At 43.4% G+C, this 9,199-nt stretch overlaps 1 protein-coding gene across 3 annotated transcripts in view; it reads right to left on the reverse strand.

Moving 5' to 3' along the window:
- LOC106528737 (dnaJ homolog subfamily C member 5) overlaps positions 1–9,199 on the reverse strand; it is a gene marked incomplete at its 3' end in the record, with an annotated part of 26,939 nt that overhangs the window by 6,948 nt on the left and 10,792 nt on the right. For 2 of the 3 annotated variants that reach the window (XM_014023980.1, XM_014023981.1), the window contains 1 exon segment: positions 7,078–7,170. 3 annotated transcript variants of the gene reach the window in all.

The raw sequence follows: 9,199 nt of genomic DNA on the forward strand, positions 1-9,199 counted from the left end.
GTCATGAATCTGACCTGAATCCACAGAAATATGACTGTTCTGTTTTCTGGATGTAAAGAGAGTCTGAACACGGTGTTAGATTTTTTTTAATTTTTTTAGTTTGAGTTTTTATTGTTTAAACTTGAACGATCATGAAACTGAACCCCAGGACTGAAAATCATTTAACCTCAGACAAGAAAATAGAGCAGCCTAAAATTGATCAAAATAACCTCAGTCCAGTCTAGTCTCGGTAAACTGTAAAGTTTTTATATTTTTGTCACATAGTTGGAAAAACACGCAGAGCGCACATGGCCTGCGGAGTGCACACAGAGCTGAGGAGAATAAAATGTGTGAACTGTTTTAGAAACATTTTAATTCTCACTGAGAAAAAAACGTTGTCAACTCAGCCGATTAATTCAGAACAGCTCACCTGTGATGATTCCTCAGCCCCACAAGATGCAAACAATAGATTTGTTGCGTAAAGTTGTGCGTAATTTATGAATTAATGTCAGCTGTTCTGCAGGTTCATATCACCACAAGAATAACTGAGGACAGTGTGTTTTTTTCGTTAGTTTTTTATATCACACCGAACAAATTACAATCGGGTATTTTACTGTAGTTCTGAGCCGAGCCATGCATCTGAATGAAAGACTTCATGATTCTAAAATATAAATCACACCGCAGTAGAAACGCTGCGACTTGTTTCTTCACATCACCTATTTAATAAATATTTTCTAATTTCTACCAAACTCATAAGCTCCTCTGTGTTTACAGTCAYTTATTAAAGAYGTGTAAAGGTGGAAATGTCTCTCAGCCTCATGCGCCGCTGAAGACAGTAGCTTCACACAAGCGTGTACACACCAACACACACACACCTTTGAGGGCAAATGCCTTTTTACACCCCACTACTTATTTAGACAGTTTTCTCACTCATTCTCCATTTGATTTGTATTTTTCCCTGCATCTAAAAATCATTTCTGATCCCACAGAGAGGACAATCTGAGKARAATCTCACACACTGGACACATTTACATCTATTTTACAGATTTAAATGGAGGCGTGTCAAGGGAGGTGCCTCAGGTGCGCTCTGTTCCACGTTCTTTGAGATGTATAAAGGAAAGGTGTGCAGGAACCTACGTACACAGTTTTATACATCTGAGTTTTGTTGGTGCGGTGCACTTTTCTAAATTTGTCTGTACGTCAACTTTTAGTGTGAAAGCTGCGCAATCCTTTATGCATGAGGCCCCTGGCCTGCTGATGTTGCTGCTGAGAGCCTGCAGGAGTCACGGGAGGATTTCGGGGGTGGGGAGGTGTGCTCTGTGATGAGGAAGCTCAGCTTGGAGACACAATCCAGAGGCGGAGCTGGTCCCAAAAGGTGGTTCTAGTCCCAGCTGGTTGTTTTTGCTCCCCTGCCTGGCTGCCTCAGGACACTACAGGATTTCTCAAACATGCATAAATGAGTCAAAATGAGTCAAAGTAAGACTCTGGCCATGTTTTGATGAGAGGATAACATCATAACATGATGTAAAACTCAAAAAAGTTGATTTTACATGATATAGCCCCTTTAATAAAACACCAAAAGAGACATGAAAAGACATAAATGATGCACAACTATACAAGAAAACTGAATAAAATGATGAAAAAGACAAATTGTGTGACTGATTAACTGATTTTTAGATACAGCCTTATATCTTCTACTTTGTGATTAGTTGTAATCATTATTTAAATAGGAAGAGGATCGCAAAAATAATGTTCAGATTTCCGGTATTTCAGTGCTGACTTAAGAGGTACTGCCCCCAGGGGTGTGACCAGTGTGTTCTGTAAATATTATGTTTTGGTGAGGACACATGGGTGTAAGTGTAACCAGATAAGCCATTTTGTATGTTTTAGTCTCAGGTCCACAGACTCTGAGGATTTATCTGAGAATAAATACTTTAACTGAGAACTGGATTGTGTTCCCTTTCAGTCGATTCACTCGGTACAACACATAAGTATGGGAARCCACGCCCCTGCGTGTCCTGGCTGAAGCCACCTCTAATCACGCCTTTAGGCAGGTAACGTGATGACGACAGGAGACAGGCTTCGCCTGCACTATATACTGCCCGCCATCACAGTCATTCCTCAGTTCTTACGCTCTTCACCTCGCTAGGAACACCTCTTCGAATAAAGCTAATTAGCTTTGCTTGTTCGAAGGCTCTTAAAATTAGTTTAACTGCTTTTGTTGGTGTTAGCCACTAATGCCCACTGGCAACTGTGTCTGCCCGCGGAGCGCTAGTTTTTGAGTAGCCTTTTTATTTCAACAAAATAAAACATTTTGTGGTTCAGATGAGCACAAAATTACCTTAAAAGAAGAAATAATCTTCACCCCTGTCCTCAGGGGTACAGCTTCTCGCTCCATGAGAAGGACCAGCACGAAGCTTGCCCGGCCTGTCTGGGGATCGTTCACACTCTGAGAGCGTTGGCAGAGCCCGAAGCGTGTGCGTTTTGCTGCCAGCTTCGTTGCTCAACCCTGGAGAGACGGGTTAAGTTTTTAGAAAAAGTGCTGGGCGAAGCTGCAGTCGCACGGCAGGACCCACTCCTCTCCGAGTACAGTAACCCGGTTCTGTCAGAGTCCGACGAGAAGGATTTGTTGGTCGAAGTCCCCGCTTCCAGCTGGGTGGACCACGTAGAGTACATGGAGGGGTAAGCCGAAGAAGAAGAGGAAGCTACCCGGTTTCAGCTGGGCCTCCGCCAGGGAGACGATGACGTGCTGCATTTTGGCCTGGATGTTCATCTGTCGGAAGATAATGAGGAACCCGGCTCGGGTCAAGATGACCCGCTGCTGCGGAGGTGAACCAGGACGACACRTCTTTTCTCTCCTCGTCGTCGTGCGGCTCAGAAACTGGAGGTGGAGTGGCCCGCTCCCCCTCCTGCACAAAAACCRTCACGGTTCGTGGGTTTTTTTCTCCCCACTGAGCCGACCGTGGTGAAGAACAGTCTTCTCATGTTCCCGGAGGTGATGTCCTCCTGGAGCAAACCTCTGTCCACCCGCGTCACAGTTCCCGTTATGGACAGTATTTGGATCTGGAAAGAGCTGAAAAAGCTGGGCTGGTGAACATCCCTCCGATGGAGCCGTCCCTGGCAGCATATTTGGCCCCGTCTCACAACCAGTGAGCGGGCCCACCACACTCCCTTCCAAGCCGTGTAAGATTTTCTGATACTCAGCWTGAAAAAATTTACAAGGCTCAGACCACCACTGCTCGTTCTCTGAGCTCCATTAGCATGCTCTAGACATACCAGGCTATGTCTCTGGCGGAGCTCGGAGCTGAGGTACCACCCGAGAGTCCTCTGTTACCTCTCTTGAATGAGGTCAGAAACCCAGCGGATTATATCCTCCGTGYGTCCCGCGGTGCAGCGCTCTCCCTGGGCAGAGGGATGGCTTCAACTGTGGTGGCGCAGAGGCATCTATGATTGACRCTCTCTGATGTCCCCGACAGAGACCAAGCTGCGTACCTGATGAACCAGCGACGGCTACTGGTTTATTTGGTCAGTCTCTCGACATCATTCAGGCGAAGTTCGAGCTGAGGAAGAAGCAGTCTGAAGCCCTGCGCTGCATTATCCCCAGACGTGATGCGAGACCGAAGACCAGCACACAGAAACCGGCTGCACAGCCGCCTCCTGCTAAAAGAGCGGTGCTGCCCGGGAGCCTGAGCACCCAGTCAGCGCAGCCTCAGAACCACGGCCAACCCCGCCGCCATTCAGCTTGGAGCAAGGGCCCCCCTCCGAGTCTTCAGAAGGTCTCGATACCTCGGAGGAAGAAGACACAGTCCTCCTAGCTATGGGACTGTCACTTCAGGACCAGGGAGACATGATCGCCTGTCATCGGCTGCCGCCCAAGAGGCATCTTGTTTGTTTTGTTCAGGGAGCCAGCCCCAAGAGGCACTGCATTTCCCTCACACTGTCTCCCAAGCACCGGTCCCACCCCACTCACACAATGTTTGCACTAAAAGCCCCCAGTTTGGGTGTGCTAAATGTTCAAAGCACAACTGTTCCAAATGTTTGAGTAAATGTTTCAAATGTGTCAATAAAGGATGCACTTTACACACAAAAAAAAATCAAAAAACTGTGGGCRACTGTCAGATAATGTTGCGCCTCTCTCACACGATAGAGGGCAGCAGCACTTCACCAACACAAATCGGACGCCTGGAGACGAGACTCTCTCTCTGGCGTGCATGCGCACCCTCCCCTTGGGTGGAAAAAACTGTCTGTTGCCACGAGTTACCGGCTACAGTTTTACATAAGGCTGCCCCGGGCACTCGGGCAATAGGATTTGTCAAACCCTGGGTTATTAGGAGAGATGAGACTGTCGGTGGGCAACCATTGATACCGCTGTATTATTTTTATGGAACATGGAAACTTTTTTCAGTGGGCGACCGCTCCCCCTCCCCCTCGAACGATTGGTCGCACCAGTGCGACCGGACATTTTTTTTAGTCGCACTATTAGGAAATCAAGTCGCATTTGCGACCAAATTGGTCGCACTCTAGAGCCCTGTGTTTCTGTGTCACTCTCACATGAAGCTCAGACTGGTGAAGAAGCTGCTAACAGTTATTTACAGTCTAACATCTGACCTGCTGAAGTGCGGAACTCTTTCAGAGTGGTCTCAGGTCTCTTGGTGGTCTCTCTCTCTCTATTCTCCTTCTTGTCACTCATGTGACGTCTTGATTTACACAAGTTCTCATATTCCTTCTGTTTCCTGATGATGGATTTAACAGAGGTCATGTTTAGGCTCTCGACTTTTCAAGAATTTTTCTCTGAGTTTAATTGGGACAGTTATTTTAAAGAGGCTAAATATTTATGCACTTAATTGTTTTACATTAGCAAAAAGTCRGTTTATTTGGATCATGATTGATTTATGACAACAATAAAAGCATAAAACATCCAAGGAGGGGAATATTTGTTTTAAGCACTGTTCATGGATTATTTTCTGGAAATGCGTGCATGCCCTTTGGATGTTTACCTGTATAATGAGTAGGGCTCTAGACTAACTTTTTGCACTGGCTGCACCGGTGCGCCTAACATTTTTTCTTAGGCGCACCAGCACAAAAGTTAGGTGCGCCCAAATTTTCAACCACGTCGCATTTAACATCAGAGTTTTACAGGTTATTTTTTTAAATCACTGTTCATTACGGCAACATTAACTCGAAAATAATTAGTTAACAATCAGTAAGCATGAAGTTTGTTATTTGAACCAGAATTGTAGGCATTTAACTTAATGAAAAGTATTTGAAGTGATTTTATAAAATTCTAAATGCAAATGTTTAAGGGCTGAACATCTTATAAACATCTTAAACATTTCATGGTTACATTTTTTTAAGATACATGCCCCTCAGATGGACAACTCCTGTAGTTTGGCCCTGTGGATCTTTGGCCTTGGCTAAACCAGAATGATGAACAGAAAATATTGATTAATAACGGAAATATTACTGATATTTATCAAACGGTTGTGCAGATTTTTAAAAAATAATAATGCATAAAACTGCAATTTCATTAGCATATTATCTTATATTATTTCACTTAAATATCTAATATGTCTAGTTTTATCCTCCTGAGACCCAGAAGAACCAATTTCAGATTCTTGGAATATAATTGTTGTGAAACCGATTGAGTGTAACAGCGGCCTGCCATACACGTCAGGTTCCTCATGCTGCTGAAAAGATCTGCAGCGCTCACAGAGCAGAACTCGACTGTTTGGCAAGATGGACTTAAGAGCGAGCAACCGTCCACATCTCCACGTTTAACAAGAAAAAAATGTTTTTCAAACTCCGATCTGGGTAAAAATAAAACAAAATAAAAAATATGGTTGTTTCGCTATGCGTGTACGCGCACGCATGTGTGTGTGTGTCCAGGTTTTTGTTTCATGATGGGTACAATTATTGACCATTTCCCTGGACCTGGTACACACAGCCTGGTGAGGTTAGGGTTTGGGTCAGGTGTGTAGCCTACCTGGGAGGTTATGGTTGGCTTTAGTATTGACAGGGAAATGAATGGAAGCCAATGCAAAGTCCCCATGAAGATAAAATAACAAACGTGTGAGTGTGTGTGTGCGCGAGGTGTGGAGCAGAGCCCGTGAGAAAAGCGAGCGCAGTGTTATTAGGAGACATGGAGACTGTTGTGTCAGAGAGCAACTACTATGGTTGAAACTGCTGGATTCATTTTTTTATGGAACATGATGGAAACTTTGTGTTTCAGCGGGCGACAGCTCCCCCTCCCACTCGAACGATTATTTTTTAGTCGCACTATTAGGAAATCAGGTCGCATTTGCGACCAAATTGGTCACACCCTAGAGCCCTGATGAGCCACAAAAATCTGTCATTTTCACAAATTAATCCAAATTAATCCAGGTTGGAAAATAGATATTTGATGTTGTTCATTGTTTTTCAACATCCTACAGGTTCTGAAATGTTAAAAAAAAAATTTAATAGAGTTTTCCTAAAAAATCTGTAAAACTTGAAGAGAGCTGTGCGATTGCTCCATAAGACTGTATACCTGCAAAATGAGAGAAAATCTGTGTAAATCACGGACAATCAACAACTTCACATGTAGAAATGTCACCAAATTTATTTTATAAGACAGAAACCACGGTGTCCAAATAAAGGCAAAATTTTTTAACCAAATTATTGTGAAACATTGCAAAGCAAAAGCGCTGCTTTTAGCATAATTAAACCATTAGCTAACCAACATTACTATTGTTTTCAATAAAAATGTTTTGTTGTTGCACATTTTAAGATACAGCAGATGACATAAAACCGTAGTTCAATCCATCCTTTAAACATGCAATCTGCAGTTTACCTGCAGTGTTGTAAGTTACAGTAGCTTAAATTTTCCCTCCTACTGCTTTAGCATCACGGCTCATCACAAACAGCTGCAGCTACCTCTTGTATACCTGACAAGAAGATACTTAAGAATTTGGTCCTTGTTTCAATCATGTTTTGTATCTACGTTACATCGTTGTATCACATGTTTTAACAGGATTCTGAATCTGAAGCTTGTCCAGGTGATGTCTGTTTGGTAATTAGTCATTAAAGCAAATCAGATCAACACCACCAAAAGCAGCCTACCTTCACAATCTGTGGTGGTACGGTGACGTGTCCAGGATGCACCCCACCTCTTCTCCACTGACTGCTGCAGACCAGCACCAGACCCCCTCCACCCTGAACAGGTAGAAATACCAGGATGAGTGGAATACCTTCAAAATTAAACTAAACGTTTGATTTAGGTGGAGTTAAAAACAGTTTTACTGAAGAAAACAGTCAAGTTGTGGACAGAGTGTCAGCGAACCAAAAGATTCACTTAATTTTAATTAAAWACACGCACACACAGCCAGAGCAGCCAGTCCAATTCATTAGCTAATGTAGAATCAGCGTTGTGTCAGCATTCAGGCATTAGTTTCTAAATGGACTCAAACATGCTCACAGTGCAGGAGGAACTGACGACCTGGACTCTGTTAAACTGCAGACTGGATGTAAACATACAGTTGAAACCAGGAGTTTATATTGCATTTTTTTCACACTGATGTGAAATCAGAATAAACTTTTCCTGTTTTAGGTCAATTAGGATTACCAACATTTTTCTATTTGCTAAATGCCAGAATAATGAGAAGGAGAATCTTATGGTAATTTTTATTACTTTCTTTAAAGTCAAAAGTTTCAATACATTTCATTAGTATTTGATACCATTGACTTTAAACTGTATGACTTGGGTCAAACATTTTGGATATACTTCCACAAGCTTCTCACAATATTTGGCCCATAAATTTTGATTGCAATCGGGGCTTTGTGAGGGCCACTCTAGAACCAGTTTGGCAGTATGCTTGGCTCATTGTCCCTTTATAGGACCCAGTGCCCAAGCTTTAACTTCCTGTCTAATGACTTNGTTTGTTGAATCTGATGTGACATGTTCGTACGAACCCTTCGTACGAACAAAGGTAAGAGAAATTTAGGATAAGAATACGAACATGTTCTTGCAATGAGGCCCAATGTTCTTTCCTCATGATGTCATCTATTTTGTGAAGTGCACCAGTCTCCCCTGCAGCAAAACAACCCCACACGAAGCTGCCACAGTTGGGATGGTGTTCTCAGGCTTGCAAGCTTCCCCCTTTTTCCTCCAAATGCAACGAATCTGGGTAGTTTGGTCATGTCTCCAATAATTAAAGTATGTCCCTGTGTGTATTTGCAAACATTAATCTGTCTTTTTTATGTTTCTTTTGAAGTAATGTCTTCTTCCTGGCAGAGTGGCCTTCAGCCCATGTGGATACTGAACTTGTTTCACTGTGGATAACGACACTCTTACAAGCTTCAAGCTGCATCTTCACCAGGGGCCTGATGTATCAATGGACAAAAACCTTGCGTACGCCATTTTCCACGCAAATCTCAAGATGTATCAAAACTGAAATGAACGTGGAAATGTGTGCAGCCCCACGCCAACTCCAGGGTTGGCGTACGCACGTTTCTGTGGTTCTGGTTCCATTGGTGACACTTCGAGGTGATTTTGAGAAACTGTTCATGATGTGAAAATGATTATTGTTCACACAAGACACACAGGATTAACAATTATTACATTCACATGGACGCAGTTAGATAACGGAYGTACAAAGTTGTGCCGAAAATACATTTACCAGGAATGGATTCAGCCTTACTGGAGGATATAATAAATAGTGTAACATGCAGAGCTTTTATTTATAAACAGAATTTTCTGATCCATGATGACAACTGGCTCRTCATCCGTTTTGAGGAAAAATCCTTTTTCAGTTTGGTACTGCGGTGCTCTGGGAGCACGACACAGYGAGGAACAGCTGCAGCAGCAGCGATTGAACTGGGGTTCCACAGGGACTATCCAGAGGGAGCTGACAGACCAATTAGGACTGTGCCAGTCCAGTCCACCCAAAGCTGACTCATGCCCAACGGAACGGTCTCATCCATATGATTCTAACTCTSCAACAACATGTGATATCATGAAAACTCTCCACTGAGGCGCAGAGACTCATTTCTTCATATCAGCTATGAAATAAAGATCTATGTTCTACCAAACATCTGAGTTCCTCTGTTTTTACAGTAATTATGGTAATAAACTCGTGTGTAAAGGTAATATTTCCAGGCTCAGAATGGATGGGTGCGGTGGTTGCGAACCACAGCTTCTCAAGAGCGCACACGCACCCCCCCCCCCCACACACACACACACACA

Source organism: Austrofundulus limnaeus, unplaced genomic scaffold (genome assembly GCF_001266775.1).
Source record: "Austrofundulus limnaeus strain Quisiro unplaced genomic scaffold, Austrofundulus_limnaeus-1.0 Scaffold401, whole genome shotgun sequence".
In the NCBI taxonomy this organism is placed as follows: domain Eukaryota; kingdom Metazoa; phylum Chordata; class Actinopteri; order Cyprinodontiformes; family Rivulidae; genus Austrofundulus; species Austrofundulus limnaeus.